Here is a 16,858-nt window from a genome sequence, read left to right on the forward strand (position 1 = left end):
TGTTAACTGCCTTTATAATAATATTATTATAATAATATTATTATGCTGTTATTGTTGTTGTCAGTTATTAAAGAAGCTCAAAGAAGTCATTAACTAAGCATTTAACAGTGCATCAATGACAAACTTCCAAGTAGTTTAATATGTTGATGCCTGAATAAATACAAAAACTGAGTTTTCATTTTAAAAAGAAGCATCAAATCATTCTCTAAAGCATTGAGTAACCATGGTATTACAAATGTTTTTTGATTCTTGATTCCACTTATACTCAAGTGGAAGCTCACTCAAGTGGTATTCAAATGTGCATATTCCAATGCAAAGCAATTTCTGCATCACTAAAACTGAAAAACCACTATCCATTTTATAGGAGTGGATATTATGGTACATACACAGCATTGCTGCCATAAAGTTCTACAATATGCAATATTGCTCCATTCACAACAACACATTAAAATCTTCCATGCTAATCATTTGCGGCTGATATCACATTGCCCATTGGTCAATGTTTTAAAGTCTATAATAGAAAATCATATAGATGTCTCAACATATAAGCAGAAAAGAAAAGAAGCTATAGCTCAGCAGGATAGCTTTCATTTAGAGCCTGTTAGTGTTTTTCTGTAGAATATTACACAAAGAGTGGATGGCCATTTATTTAAATGCATCCTCAGTTTTCTATCCATAGTGCATTTCTAACCATGCTTGTAATTGACACTTTGGCTGTGTCTGAATTTAATACTTTCAGTGTCTGTAATGGAATCACATTCTTTCTTGCATGAGCTGTGGATCTGTGCAACTGCTGAAAACCCAATATATAAGAGTGAAATTGGGAGTGAAAAAGAGATCTAACATTTCCTTAAGGAGAATTACTGACTATTAGATCAATTCAAAAGTTAAAGAAAGTTCCTGGAAACATCAAGAGATCAGAGTAAGATTGTTGTGCTATACCATTTTACAATATGAACTATTCTAGTGCTGACAAGTAGGAATCTGAAAATAATTTTAGACCAGAGAAAGGTAATAAATATTATAACTCTGTCTACCAGGCATCTAATATGTTTCACTGGGGGAAAATGTGCTAAATCTATTATATTTTATTATAAGTATAACATTTATGGGATTTTTTTGGAATGCCTATTTTATTTTTTTGCCACTATACATGGGCTCTCATTATTTTTTTGCATTACAATTCTTAATACACCTTTATATCACAATCTATCATATCTCTGTTTGTATATAAAATATGTTGACACCAAATTCACATCTTCATACATGTATTTTGTATAATGATGAGGGTCTTATGGGATTGTAATTTGACTTTTACTTTGGTGAATTTGTACATAAGTCAGAATATCTGTTATTTGACATTAATGATTCATTCAAGTTTTGCTAATCTGAATTTTCAAATAAAAGTTATCACTCCAGTGAAAGATGGGAAATAAGTAAAACAGATCACTTGCAAGTCCTTATTGATGGTTTCATTTTCTTCTATGCTTTGCTATGTAACTTAACTAACTTGACATCAGTGTCTTAGAATATTTCTGTGTCATTTTAATGGAAAGCATTATATTTTTGCAAATAGATGATGCTGAAATTTTTTTATTTCTTTACTAATTCAATTTGTTATTTAATGATATAAATTCTAGAAGAATATTTAATATACCTATCTATGTAATAATGCATGCATAAATATTATGAATATTAAAGGATTATTTCTGAGGTCCAATAAGGTCCAAGAAAGATAAATAAAAGCAAAACTTATTATTAATAAGTAGCAATTATGTGGCTGAAACACTGAAATGAATATCCTGTATTTATTGCTTTTCTATCCTCCTACTAAATTTTGCCAATTAGATGTAGAAGGTCATAGGAAGACTCAAAGCACATTTATAGGGGTAATTGTACTGAGAGCAATCCAATTATGTTTGAATGTTTCCGCGATGTTATCATTCTTTATGGAAACCTCTGCTACACCAGCTTCATTTAGGAGACAGCAGATGCTGCTTTCCATTTTCTTACTTCCTCTCAGCCCACTAAGTCTGGAAAGTTATTCAGTCAGGATGTTATTCAGCACCGACTGTCTTGGTAACAAACTTCTTAAGCTAAATTCACTGGTCATATGTAGATGTCCAGGATTAATGTGTAAATGATCAGAAAATGATGAGTTATTCCAAATGTTTTATAAAAGACATCACCATAAAGTCAATAATCTGCTCCATTTTATACAATTCAAATGTTAAACATTATTTTATAAGGAATAATATTCATAACTGGTTAGGATTTCTTAGGTTTCTTGCAGAAAATAATCAGTCTAGATATTTTTGGTTATTTTATATTGAGTGTCAGGCATTCTCAACTGTCAAAAAGAATAATATATGCTATGATTTGTATGAGTTGAGCATATCTATAAGAGTTCATGTGTTAAAATTCAATATTCCTTGTGAAATATGAAGAGTGGAAAGCTAATCCAACTCTGGTATTTGAAGGTGGAACTTTTGAAATGTGATTAGGATTAGATAAGGTCACCAGGGTGAAGCCCATGTAATTGCATACTGGAAGCATTATTAGAAGAAAGAGAACAGAAGACGGACAGACAGACAGGCATACACACACACACACACACACACACACACACACACACATGCTCCTTTTCTTTTGCCATATGAATCTCTGTGTTGCCTTGGAATTCTGCCAACAACCAGATGCTGGCCCTGGAACTTCCAGAACTATAAATGAACCTCCTTTATCTAAAATGTTACCCATCCTTAGGTATTTTGTTTTAAGAATATAAAGCAGACTTCTACATCGTATTACTTAGGAAAAATTATGTTATTCTCTACTACTGCAAAAATTTAATACTAAAAAATGCACATTTTTTATTTCAAAATGATGAAAACACAACTAAATAATGATCTTTTGTTATATTTTCTCAATTGCAACTATAAGAAAATTTTGCCTCCAATATTTTCTGACAATTTATATAATGTGAACATCCCTAAGGATGAGGATGGTTGAAAATAGCAAAACTTGATTTTGCCAATTTATATCTGAAATTATTAAATTCAAGTTATTGATATTATTACAGCTTTGCACAAACTTTCAAACAGGACATTGGATATTATTTGAATATAATGCACACAATCTAGGTGAATATAAGATATCAGATACAAAATTTTATTGCCTATAAAATAACTGGTGATAAAAAGTTAAACACTGAACTGAAGCCCAATTTCTCAAAATCAGTTTTAAAATTCTTTCTCTTTAAGTTTAGAGTAATGATCTAACACAACCCTTAGGTGAAATGAATAAATAGCACCGCTACCAAAATGACACATATTGTGTGACATGTTGATGATATGATGTCATTATTGTACAATAACTAGTAATTGCTGTTGAGATGGAAAGACTTAGGACCAACCATCTACTTTAAAACTCAAATCAGTTTTTGGCACATGTTCTCTGCTGTCTAATTGGCTGATTTCCAACAACTGTATCTAGCAGGTGAAAATGTTTAGTTACCTCAGGGTATATTTTACAACTAATTTAGCTTTTAATGGTTCACCAGGAAGTCAAATTGCTTAAAATGCAATGTTTTTTAGGTCCTGGTGAGTGACTGATAATATTTGCTATGAAAATGGTGCAGGCTTAAATTATTGAGGCCATCCAGTGTGGTGCAAGTGTTTAAGGCCTCAGTCAAATTTTTAAAAAAATTATTTTTATATCACAGCATATGTAGGATGTAGAATTATTTGTAAGAAATTAACCAGGTCCTGAAAATTTTCTCTTACTATTCTCATGCAATGATAGAATGATCATTTATTAAAACAAAATTTCTCTTTTGAAATCTAATTTTCTTATGCAATATCAATAATCCTGTGCTGATTTTAAAAGCACACAGCTCTCTTTTAGTCCACAGAATGACTGAGTTTCTAGATATTCCACACCTAATCTTCTTTGTTCCCCACTATTAATAAAAATAAAAATGAAAAAAAAATGCATGGTGGTTGTTAATGGTGTTGCTTTTGCAAGATACATTCAACCACACATTACTCTTTGTGCTGAGATCTGTGCACTTAGAACAAGCTAGACCCCCTAAGAATAGCCTTTGGACCTCATTGTCGTGACATCTTGTGTCATCATGCACTCAACTTGTTTTGAAGAATATTGTAGGAGCCCTATATGAAACTTGCCTTCATAATAATTTATGATATTTTGAAGCATATTGTTCACTCTGTCATACATTATTATCTTCAGGAGCTGTCAAAGAAAATTCTCAAGAATCTTAGTTTTAGAAACCAACATATCCAAAACCAAAAAAAAAAATTAATTACATTGAATCTTAAGTTTGATTTTTATTTCCTTCTTTGCTCTGGTTTCTGAGAATTTTAGAGCTCAACTTTTAGCTATCACTAACAATATTTTAAAAGATCTTGTCATTTTATCTTTGTATTAACTTTAGCAAAATTTCTCTTCAAATTAGCAAGTTCATTTATTTAAAGTGGCTGACAAGACTCTGATAACTGAATATTAACCTAGAATAGCAACTTTTAAAAATTTCCTTTATTTTGTCTGCTTACTAACATTGCTCTAGTTGTTTTTATTTCAAAATGTTCACTTCAATTACCTTTAATCTTAATTACCTTTATCTAGCAGTTATTCACTGAGCACTTATGAGGTCAAATTGTTTTGCATGCTGAATACAAACATAGAATTATTATCACCCAGTTTTAGTGAGATTTCTTCATGACAGTGCTTCTCAAATTTCAGTTCTAGGTCCTGCAGTATCATCTTTATCTGAGAAGCAGTTAGATATGGAAAATCAGAGTTAGTATCACTAATTTGTGCTTTAAACAACCACACAGATGACAATAATACACATCAAAGCTTGAAACCACTGTTTGATGAGTTGTTTTTGTAGATCATTTTCTTTTCATTGAAAGCACTAACTGATCAGTGAGATTTTATATGTTCCTGATACATTGGACTTGATTTCTCTTCTCCATCTCTATTGCAGGATCCATGGGAATGAGGACTTCCTTTGTGCTTCCTTTATGTTTTCCCAGAATCCTGCATAGTGTGTATCACCCGCTATTCAATATTATTTCCTGTGACTGTCATCATGCTTCAGAACTTGACTCCCTTATTTTGGAGATTACACAAATAATTTTTATAGATTTTATAAATGCTAAAATTTAATATGAAGGAAAAATATATTTGATCTTCTATGTGCTTTGCTCTTATGTACTTCATACTTTTCTTACCATATTTGTCATTATAATCCATACAAAATCAATGTTAATGGAGCAATGTTTATCTCAAAAGCATTGTGCAATCACTCCTCATGATTAGATTAGTGCTTTCATAGTATATATGTGTATTTTAATTTATATAACATATTTATATAATACATATGTACATATAGATTTCAAAATATTTTCACAACCATTTTCTGTTCTGATCAAATGAAACAAAATTCAAAAATTATGATTAGCTATTTATGAAAATAAAGGAATTTATCAACACAAGTTCATTGCATAAAAATAATATATTTTTAAAGTCTGAACTTTGCCTGAATTATATCCATAATGATAACTCTTATGCTTCATTCTTTAATGTGGCTTTAAAAACAAACAAATAAACAAACATGTGGCTAACTTTGCAAATGGCCTTCTCTCTTGATTCCTGGCCTGCTCATTTTTTTCTTTTCTTAGATGATAGTATGAATAAAAGATATAGACAATTTACATATACATAAAAATGAGATGATTTATCTTGGTTCTGTACTTACAGGTTTTCCAAATAAAGTTAATATTCTACATAACATTGTAGGTTACTGTTTGTCCTTTCCTTTAAAGCACTTACTGATAAAAACAATAGTCAACACAACTTAAGTGTAATCCTTTATGACATGCAGAATTATGTCTGCCCTTTACATTTGCAAGGTCAGGACAAGAGCAGCAATAAATTTCCAGATTCTATATATCTAAATTGAAATTTTACATAAAACTTAAAATAACTGAGAGTTATGGCTGTGGGTATAGCTCAGTGGAAAGAACTTACTGGACATGCCCAGGCTCTGGGATCAATTCCCAGCACTGCAAAAACAAAAGTTAAAAATGTTCTATACTATGGCCCTATGTATAAACGTGTCTGTATAACCAATGTGATCCTGAAATCTGTACATGTGGAAAAATAAGATTACATACCCCATTTGAATCAAATGTATGATATGTCAAAATCATTTTAATGTTTTGAGCAACTAATGAAAAAAATTTAAAAAAATAGTTTCTTATTTAAAAAAGGCACTCATCATAATTACCTGAAAGGACAGGATTAGTGCCTAGATATGGCTATGCAATGCCTCCCTTCTCTCTTACCCCTGGATCAATCCAACATTGTGGAATTGAACACTCCAGCCTTGACTTCTAAACCTGCCCAAATTTTCCACAAACAAATTCCCCATGACCAACACTTGGAGCTGGAATTACCTGCAACAGAAGATTATCCATGTGTCATGGTGCACTCATCTCAATGGGCCCAGGGAAGCCTCACCTCATGTGGAGGGATGGAGCTGTAGGACACCATATGGTGTAAAACTTTGGAGCATACCTATCACGGAGAATATTGGAGGCTAAGGCTTTCTGCTCATCTTCACTCAATTCGGACTTCCTCATGATTGCACACTTTAATCAAACTAATGGTTTTCAAGTTCTTCCCTGGGTTTTTTTCCAAAGTGTATTGAGACCTGCCCTTTAATCACTTTTTACATTATTTTTGTTCATCCTTTTTCTTATAATAATGGTGTTATTTTAAAAAGGGAATCATGTTGCCAGGGTAACAGAGTGGAAAATGGGCATTTCTACAGGAAACTTAATTCTTCTTGAGAAATCTCCACTGCAACAATGGAATATTAGAGCCACTCTATGTGTGTGAATAACTGTTATGGCTTGGTATGGGGTGCCCCCCCCCCAAAGTTCCTGTGTTAATAGAGGAATATTTGGAAGTGGAATGATTGGATTGTGAGAACTGTCACCTGTTCACTTCATCCCAGTTTGAACAGACAGACCCAGTGATAACTGGAGGTAGGTGGGGCATGGTTGGAGGGAGTGGGTCACTAGAAGCATGCCCTCAAGGGTACATCTTCTCTGTTGTCCCCTTCTTCCTCTTACTGCTTCCTGACCAACCATGAACAGAGCAGCTTTTCTTCCCATGTCCTTTCCATCATGATGTACAGCCTCTTCTTGGGCCCAGAGTAATGGAGTTGGCTTACCATGGTCTGAAACTTTAATAACATAAGCCCGAGTAAACTTTTCCTCCTTCAAATTGTTCTTGTTAAGTATCTTGGTCACAGTGATGCAAATTTGGCTAAAAGAATAGCTTATGGTTTCTGTTTAATTCTCTCTTTGTTTGAATGTCCCCTTAAGCCCACAAATAGTTGCCCTATTGATTTTCTCTCTGTCCTATTGATTGAACTTACTCTTTTTCTATCTTATATTTAACATGGAGTCTTCTCATTGATTCAATAGATTCCCTCATCTGCTTGTTGTTGCACATTCAACATTCTGCCAAATGTTAGCATTGGCAGCTCATTGAATCTTAGCAAGTCAGAGAATCATGTCCTACTGGTATCTTTTCAAGTTGGTTTTGTATTAGCATCTGCAGAAATCTGGATTTCAATTACATCTCTGCTCTGGAGGACAGGGTTGGGCTGCTCACAGTGGGCAATAGTAGTAGAACAGAAAATCCACCCAAACCTAACTCTCAATGCTATTTTTCACTCTCATATTATTCTGTACCTTTGTCTACAATTATACGTTTATTTTAAAATAACTTCATTGAAAGAAAGATCAAATTTAGCCACTATAGACCATTCACTAAAGTGCGGGGCGGGGGAGTGATGTCTAATAATTTATAAGGTATAAATGATTGCTTATTTATGTAGCAAAAAATGATGTTTTACATAGGGTTAATATGAGGCTATGAATAAATTTAATGTTTTACTAAGTAAGAGATTGCACCTATTCCTATCCATTTTGTTATCTTTTAGTTGATACTTTGAAACACATGAGTTTATTGTGAATAAGAAAACACTCACACTTAGATATTAGTTTATTTCCTCCTGCGATTTCAACTTTACTAGAAAATAAATCCTAATGTTTCATCAGGCTATGTTCTCCAAAAGAACTCAGTAATATTATATAAATGAACCTTTCATAGACCTGTGGTAGCCAAATTGCAAACAGGTGTCTTTTTCAAAGCAGTCTTGTATCCTGGTGCTTTCAAAAAAGGATTATAGTTATTTCCACCTCATTCTGAGGGAAACAATTTCAAACCTTTCAAATAGTAATCTTTCTCTGATGCTGCAACTTTGCTTTATTTGTCATTGAGTGTAAAAAGAAAAAGACATTGAATTAGAAACTGCATTGCCTAAAGAGAAATTTGCAAATAGGTAATGATGTTAAGGCCAACCAGAAGACAGAAAAATAATAAATAAATAAAAATGATGGAAAAGTTGAGGAAGCTGAACAGGCAAACAGGGAAGTAAATAAACACACACCTGGAAGTAAATAAAGCTAAAATATGGTGCAATGACTATAATGAACTAGCACATCTAGTGCAATGCAATCAAAACCACATTTAATGTATTATCTCCCTGCCCATTTAATTTTGTCTATGGAGCTATTTTTTTAACCTGTAAAGGGATAAAACCAGGTAGCTCTAGCTTTTCTCCTCACTCCTAACTCATTCAGGTTGCTTTCACCTTAAGTCACAAGTTATAGCCTTATTTCAGTATAATGGATGCATTAAAAGTCAAAGTATCTAACTTCATCCACAGTGACAGGTACTTCTCTTTTTCCAGGAGGCTCTACTGTAGGTGTATGTATAGCTTGGCTTCCTGCAGTCCCTGCCCTAGTCAAACTGCCTGCTTTCTGGGATCAACTGATGTACAAAGGGACTTCCTTCCTGTGGGAAGGACACATTCATGGTTTCTTTGATGATTCCCTTCTCCCCTCCCCACATCTCTGAGGGTCTGTTAGTTTTGAATGATGTACTACCTTCCTCTTAGTTTGTAATGGGTCTGAATTTGATCAGAGAAGCAAAACTGCTAAGAGAGATAGAGAATTAGTGATATTTTATACATATCCCACTATTGCAGGAGCTTGTACAGTCTTTGCTCTGAATTTGATAATGAATCTGTTGGTACTCTAAGCCAGTCAGACTCACAGTTGAAAAGAATGCCTGAACATGGATGGGAACAGATGAACTGGGACCCTCAGGACAAACTACAACCTATGTCAGAATCTCATTATCTGCAGTTTTGTTTTATTAGTAACTTGCAATGGGGAAAAAATGGCACTCTGCCCAGGAGCTGCACACATACACACTTGGCCAAGGAACTGGCATAGTTGAAGAAGATCTGGAGGCACATGGAGAAATTATGGGTCCAGTCATAGCAATATGCCTGTTAGATGAGCCAGCAAACCAGCAACTATGGGTGCAAACTGTCTGGTCCCTTTACTGACCTTCTGAGCTCAATGGTTAAGCTTTATTTATGCCTTCCATATGCTTTGCAAAATTTGTCCTGTGGCCAGCAGATGATGAAACCTTACATGGCAGGGAATTCTAGGAAATGTAGTTCTAGCTTAACTAAGATGGTACAGTGTCAGGCTACATAGCTCACTATTTTTTCAGATGTAATTAGGAATTCCAGGGAAATTTAACTTGTCTCTGAAGAGACTTGTTCAGACTCTAAATGGAAAACTTATGGAACACAATCAATCTCTCTTTCTCTCTCTCTTTTCCTTTCTCTTCTTTTCTCCTCTGCCTCTGTCCCCTCTCCTTTCTCCTCCTCCCATTTAACCATATCAAGGTCTCAGGAAACACTCACACATCCAACAAACTCTGGATGTATTTGCCAACCCAGGTGTTTTCCTCTCCTTTATTTCTGCCTTCAGCCCTGGCTTACTGCACCCCACCTGCTTCCAGCAGTAGATTCCAAACTCTTTGAAAGACCACACTGAAGTCTTGCTTCTGAAGCTTGAGGGGAATTGCTTCTGGGGGTGGGAATGGGGATTCAGACTCCTGCCCTCTGTCCCTAGAGAAATCTGTTTCTTCAAATCCTTTTCCCTAAACCCCCTCAATGCAGTCATGTGGGAAAGAATTCTCAGAATCTAGTAACCCATTTTATGACATCTCCAGTACAAATTACTTCCTGTCTAGTGCTGAGAATTGAACTAGCCAGTCTTTTATATCTTGGCACTTCAGGGATGGCATCCATTTCAGCTTCCTCTTTAGAGGAAAAAATTAATTTATACCTAAAGAAATCGCTTACAGCTCAGGTTTATATATCCTTACCCCAGGAATAAAATTACTACCTATATAAGTTTAGAGGAAGTATGGTATAATGGCTTATGGGCAGGTTTTACTTTCCAGTAAGTATATTGAGTCTATATCCATGATTTATGTTTCATTCCTACAAGAAGGATGTTAATGATGATATTTTAAATATTAACTATCAGTCCTCTTAGGACTCAAAACCACTGCATGTACCCAACTTACTGTTTTATTTGTAATTTTAAAACACATTTTATAGCTCTGAATTCTGCATGCTCCTTTACTGGTAACATCATCATGCAATTGTTCAATAAAACTAATTGCAAACTCAACTCTGGCTTTAGAATCATAAAATAGCCTGCTGTCTCTTCAATATTGATGACCTTATAATTAAAATGGAGCTTACTACTAAGCACGTTATTTCCCCCCTGTAGAGAGAGCTGTACTTTTTACCTCTTCAAACTCTGTCTGCCTATAATTGATAACTAGAAACAAACTTGGAAAGGTTAGCCAACAGAAAAGATGCCAGACACTCAGGGTAGAATCCATGAGGCAATGTGGTGAGGAGGCATCTGAAGCAACAGACATGAAACAAATATTATCAGACTGGAATATATGACTTATTTTAATCTATTATTATAGAATGTAAAATTATAATTCAGGAGAACATTAGAAAATGTAGAAAAGAAAAATATTTATCACCATCTGCTAAACTCCAGAAAGAGGAAGAAATAAGAATTAAATAACAACTTAGCCATTGATAGGAAAGAAAATTTCTAAGAATAAGAAAATGAGACAAACAAAGGGCTTTTTCCCTTTGAGAATATCATAGAGAATAATTTTAAACTTTCATTCATAAAGGACTTTTGCTTTGATATACAAGTTTGGAATTTCATGACATGCAACAAGCGAACATTAAAATTAACATTTGAAAATCATTTTAATACAATGAGTGGTATTGCTACTATGTATTTACAAGTGTCAAAGAAGATATTTAATTATTTTATGCAAGTAAAATCTTGATTATCGAAAGTGAAATTTAAATTATACATCATGATTCATTTGGGTCCAAAGTTAATATTAAAAATATAGACTTTGTTTTAACTAGAAAGCAGGAAGCCTGAGTTTGAATTCCTCTGATTATGTGTCACTATCACAGGCTTTCTAAAGTTAGGCAAGGTATCTGACATTTAGCTGGATCATGGAAATAAAATTATCACTTACATATTATGTAAAAAATCATAATTTAATATGTGCAAAGGATTTATAGTAGTACTTGGTATGATTATAAACTAATTATCATCCAGTGCTGTGGTGAAAATACACATATCAATAACACACATGTAAATATTTAAGTGTGAATTTAACCTGAAAATTGTAAAAGAAACTGCAGAATAATATCATCATAACTTCAGGGTAGGAAAAAACTTCTTAGCGACAAAATAAAAAGAATAACCACAAAAATCTTTCCTTCATTACATAATAATTTAAATTTTCTACATAAATAAAGTAACCATATATGAAATTAAAGAAAGAGATTGATGTGGAAAGTTAGCATTATAATATAAAAGAGTATGTTCAAGTCAATAAATCTATTACAAAGCTCAATAAAAGACATCCTGAATTACAATGAAAATATGAAAAGCGGATCTATCTTTTTACAGCATTAGAATCAGGAGACAAACTCTAGATAGGGCAGAGGGGCAGGAGGGAAAGGGAGGGGACAGGGGATTAGCAAGATGGTGGAATGTGATAGACATCATTATCCAAAGTACATTGTATGAAGACACAAATTGGTGACAACATATTTTTTTATATACAACCAGAGATATGAAAAATTGTGCTGTATATGTGTAATAAGAATTGTAATGCATTCTGCTGTCATTTATTTTTTAAAAATTCAGTAAAAAAGAATCAGGCAAATGCAAATTAAAATGAGATAATACTTCATACACATGAAGCTGAAAAAATTAAAAGACTGACAATACCAAGTGAGAGTGTAGAAATCGGATAACTCTCCTACGTTACTGGTGACTATGTAAATTGACAAAACTACGCAATGTAGCATACAACAAAGGGATTCTACTACCTGTTTTATTCTAAAGAGCTTTCGGGAATGTGCTCAAGAAAATATATGAGTATTGATTGCTGTACTATTTGCAATTAGGGATACTTGGAAACGCTTTATATATCCATTAATAAGACAAGGGATAAATAAATTGGAGAATATTAAGTCAATGTAACTATCCTAGAGTTAAAATTAATGAGTTGTAGCTACAGATCAAAATGTTATTGTGCATATAAAATAAAACACCAACAAAAGTATGGCATATTATTTATAATGCACAGGTATGTGTACAAATACATACATTAAAATAATGCTAGCAGATTTTTAAAATCTGTTTTCTTGAATGGAGGAGGAGAGGAATGTATTTAGAAAGGGATCCATAGATGACTTTATTTTTTTCCTTTGTGAAAAATATGTGACACAAATAGTACTTATACATTTAATTTAGTTTATCAATTGTTATAAAGATATTAATTAAATTCTTCTTGGTTCTGTATAATTAAAACACTGTATAAAATCAATTTAAAATATAATAGACTAAATTTATCTACCTGTATTCTAACAGTAAAGAGAGGCAAATGAGCTTTGCAAAGTAGAGCATTGAAATTTGTGCATTTTATTTAAAATATATATCAGATTATTGTGTGTGTGTGCATGCATGTGTGTGTTGCATTTTTAAATGAGTAAAGAAGTTAGGGGAGTTTCAACATATTTTTTTCACAATTGCTTTCTCTACAAATAATTCATTGCCTCTTTGGATGACTTTTATTCCAGATAAATAAAAATGCACATTTTATTACATATACTCACCACTCTCTTTTATCTATTAAAAGTTTTTAATATGTTATCAACATCTCCTCATAGAATATAAAAAATTTGATCAGATGACCAGAAATATTATCATTTTATATACCCAGTAAAGTTTATATTTCAATTTTAATTTCACTCATATTTCTGCCTTTACCTCTTTTGATCTTTTTTGGGGTACACTGGGGATTGAACTCAGCAGCATTCAACCACTGAGCCAAATCCCCAGCCCTATTTTGCATTTTTTATTTAGAGACCAGGGTCTCACTGAGTTGCTTAGCATCTTTCTTTTGCTGAGGCTCGCTTTGACCTCTCAATCCTTCCATCTCAGCCTCCTGAGCCACTGGAATTACAGGCATGAGCCACCTTGGAATGCAATATTTTTTAATCTTTTGGACATGTATTCATATACATAGCATGCTAATTTAATCTCCACTCACTTTTTTTGAGAGGGAGAGAGAGAGAGGGAGAGAGAGAGAGAGAGAGAGAGAGAGAGAGAATTTTTTAATATTTTTTTTTTTTTTAGTTTTTGGTGGACACAACATCTTTATTTTATTTTTATGTGGTGCTGAGGATTGAACCCAGCGCCCCACACATGCCAAATGAGGGCGCTACAGCTTGAGCTACATCCCCAGCCCTTCCACTCACATTTTATATGCATATGATATACTCAATCTGTTCTGCATTAAAAGGAAAAAGATAAATTATTGACACTGACCATAGACTTTTTTTTTTTCAAAGTAGAAGCCGCATGGTACCACCACAGGCTTTTATCACTTGACACCACCCCCTTCCAACCCAATTGTGTCTTCAGCTTTCTGTGTGACTTTCACTCAGAGAGCACGGATGGAAAGACATTCCCAAAAGAAGCCATGCTAAGGTTATATAGCACTGTGGTATAACAGCAAATATTAATTATCAAAATTCCTATCTGCTAAACTTTTTTAATTGGGAAAGTACTAGGCAGTGTTCTAAGTTCCTGTGTAAATAAGTGAAAGCCTAACATAAAACAGTAACACAAAACTAGATATTTTACAAGAAATCTTAAATGCAGAGAGTCTGTTAGTAGAAGTCAAAAAATGCCAACTAACTTCTAACTATGGTCTTTTCACTCTAACTAGCAAGTAAAATTTCTTTTTAAAAGTTTTTTATTTGTTTATTTATATTGACATATAAAATTGTACACATTTATGCAGTACCATGTGATGTACCGATACACATACAGATTGTATGATGTTCAAATCTGAGTGAACATAGCCATCTCTTCAAATACTTATTATTTCTTTGTGTTGAAAACATTAAAAAACATTTTTTTCTTACTTATTTCAAATATAAAGTACACAATTGTTATCTTTACTCACCCTCTTATACAATAGCACAACAGATTTTATTTCTCCTAATAGTAACTTAGTACCTATTAACCAAATTTTCCCAATGCCTCCCTCCCACTTACTCTTCACAGGCTCTGGAAATCACTATTCTATTCTCAACTTCTATGAAATCCATTTTTTGATTCCAAATATGAGTAAGATCATCTGATATTTGTCTTTCTGTGCCTGAGCAATTGTTTCATACACCCTCCAGTTCTATCTAAGTTGTCATAAATGTCAGTCTTTCATCCCTTTTTATAGATGAATAATATTCCACTGGGTATGGGTACTACATTTTTTTTTATCCACTCATCTGTTGATGGAAAGTAGGGTTATTTCATTTCTTGGCTATTGTGAATAATATACTACAATACACGTGGGAGTGCAAACATCTCTTCAACATACTGATTTCATTTCCTTTGAGATTACTGGATCTTATGGTAGTTGCATTTTTAATTTTTGAGAAATCCTACACTGTTCAATTGTCATACTAATTTACATTCTCATCAACAGTATGTAAAGGTTCCCTTTTCTTCATAAGTACATTTTCTTTGTCCTTCTTGTGCACTGAGCTAAATGGCTACTGTTCATGCTGCTGTGGTTCAGCTCTCTGCACCTATTCAGTTTTTGAATGCTGCTCAATTCATTAATCATCAAACTATGATAAACTTATTTAGTCTACATTTTATATTTTAACATACCTTATGAATCACACATAGTTAACAGTGACCTTCAGACAGCAAGCTTTAGCCTATGTGGTTAAGAAATATGTTTTATAAAGACCCTTCTGAAAGAGTTCAACAGTTTCCTTGAGAAGTTAAGAAGGACCAGTATTGATGTATCGAGAACTGTGCAATATGCTGATAAATTTTATAAACATTTGTTATTTAGTCTTTACAGAAACATTGGAAAATAGATATAATGTTATTAAACAAATTTTGTAGATGCCAAAGGGCCTGTCTGAAATAGTGAAATGCTTTGCCTTATCAAAGAACACATGGTTAGTAAGATCCCAAAATCTATGTTCTTTCTATGTCTTCAACACCCTACATCTGGATCCATCCATCATTTATTTAGGAAAGACCCATACATTTTTATGTTAATGTATCATCTTCTCATTGCAGTAAACTTAGTAAAATCAGAGAGAAATGAGCTCATATGGGTGAAATCTAAAGTCAACGCCAGTCTATGAATTCATGATGAAATTGACACGAAAATAAACTCAATTATTGGTTACTCAGACTTGTGATGATTACAAATCATGAATGTTTTATACATTCAGGCATGTAAGACTAGAAATACACTATCAAAAAGAAGAGAACAAAATGGCTTCGTGAAACAGAAGAACTTCACAGCTCTCAACAGCCTGTTGATACGCCATGCAATAATATATTTTTTTTTAAAGAACTCAAAGCACTTAAAAGAGACTACTTTATTTTTGTAAGGGCATATTGCATTTAAGGATATTTACATAAAATTATTAAAATGAAATTAAATACACATGGTATTGTTAGAAACAAAGTGATTTTCCACAGAAGCTCAATCTATTACCTATGCTGTTCTACTGCAAAAAAAAAAAAAAATAGCTCATTTTTGAGATTCTTCAAGTAAAAAACTGGCAATCTTTGCATCTTTTGGGCCTTCTAGTGAGCAGATGCTGTAACAGATTTGAGTGCAAAAAGAATCATGGAGGAAAACTTGTGAGAGATAAGGAGGAAGGGTTGTAGCAGGAGTAGATTGTGGAATCCTTCAGAGAAAGCTACAGGTCTCATGCTTGCTAAAGAGGAGGGTAAGAATGGAATGCAGGGTAGATAAGTCTCAGGCTGCACTAAGCTCTAAAAAATGAACTTCACAAATAAATGAGAGCTCAGCAAAAAGACTGATAGAAGGAAAGTCCTGAGTGAGGCAGAAACACACAGGTTTTGCAGAGCAGTTATCCAAGGGAATGCCTGGGTAGAACAAACTTCAGGAAAATACTGTGTTAAGTCGTGAAGGCACAGGCTCTAAAGACCCATGGCTCCTTGAACTCCTGGCAGCAGACAGTCTAGTTCTTTTGTGAAGGGAGATCCAAGCAGCATTCCTTACCTCATATCTGCCATAGACTTTGGCAAACATTCTGCAGCCATTGTGTGGCTCTTGGTATGGAGTCCCTTTGCCTCTACTTGATCTTAAGCTTTCTAATTCTTTCACTTTCTACTCTATTCTCCAATATTCCAACGTGATTGATTGCAATCTGAAGCTACCATCTAGTTTTGTAGCAAAACTTTTTTATTTGTGAACCCCT

The sequence above is a fragment of the Marmota marmota genome, unplaced genomic scaffold (genome assembly GCF_001458135.2).
Source record: "Marmota marmota marmota unplaced genomic scaffold, marMar, whole genome shotgun sequence".
In the NCBI taxonomy this organism is placed as follows: domain Eukaryota; kingdom Metazoa; phylum Chordata; class Mammalia; order Rodentia; family Sciuridae; genus Marmota; species Marmota marmota.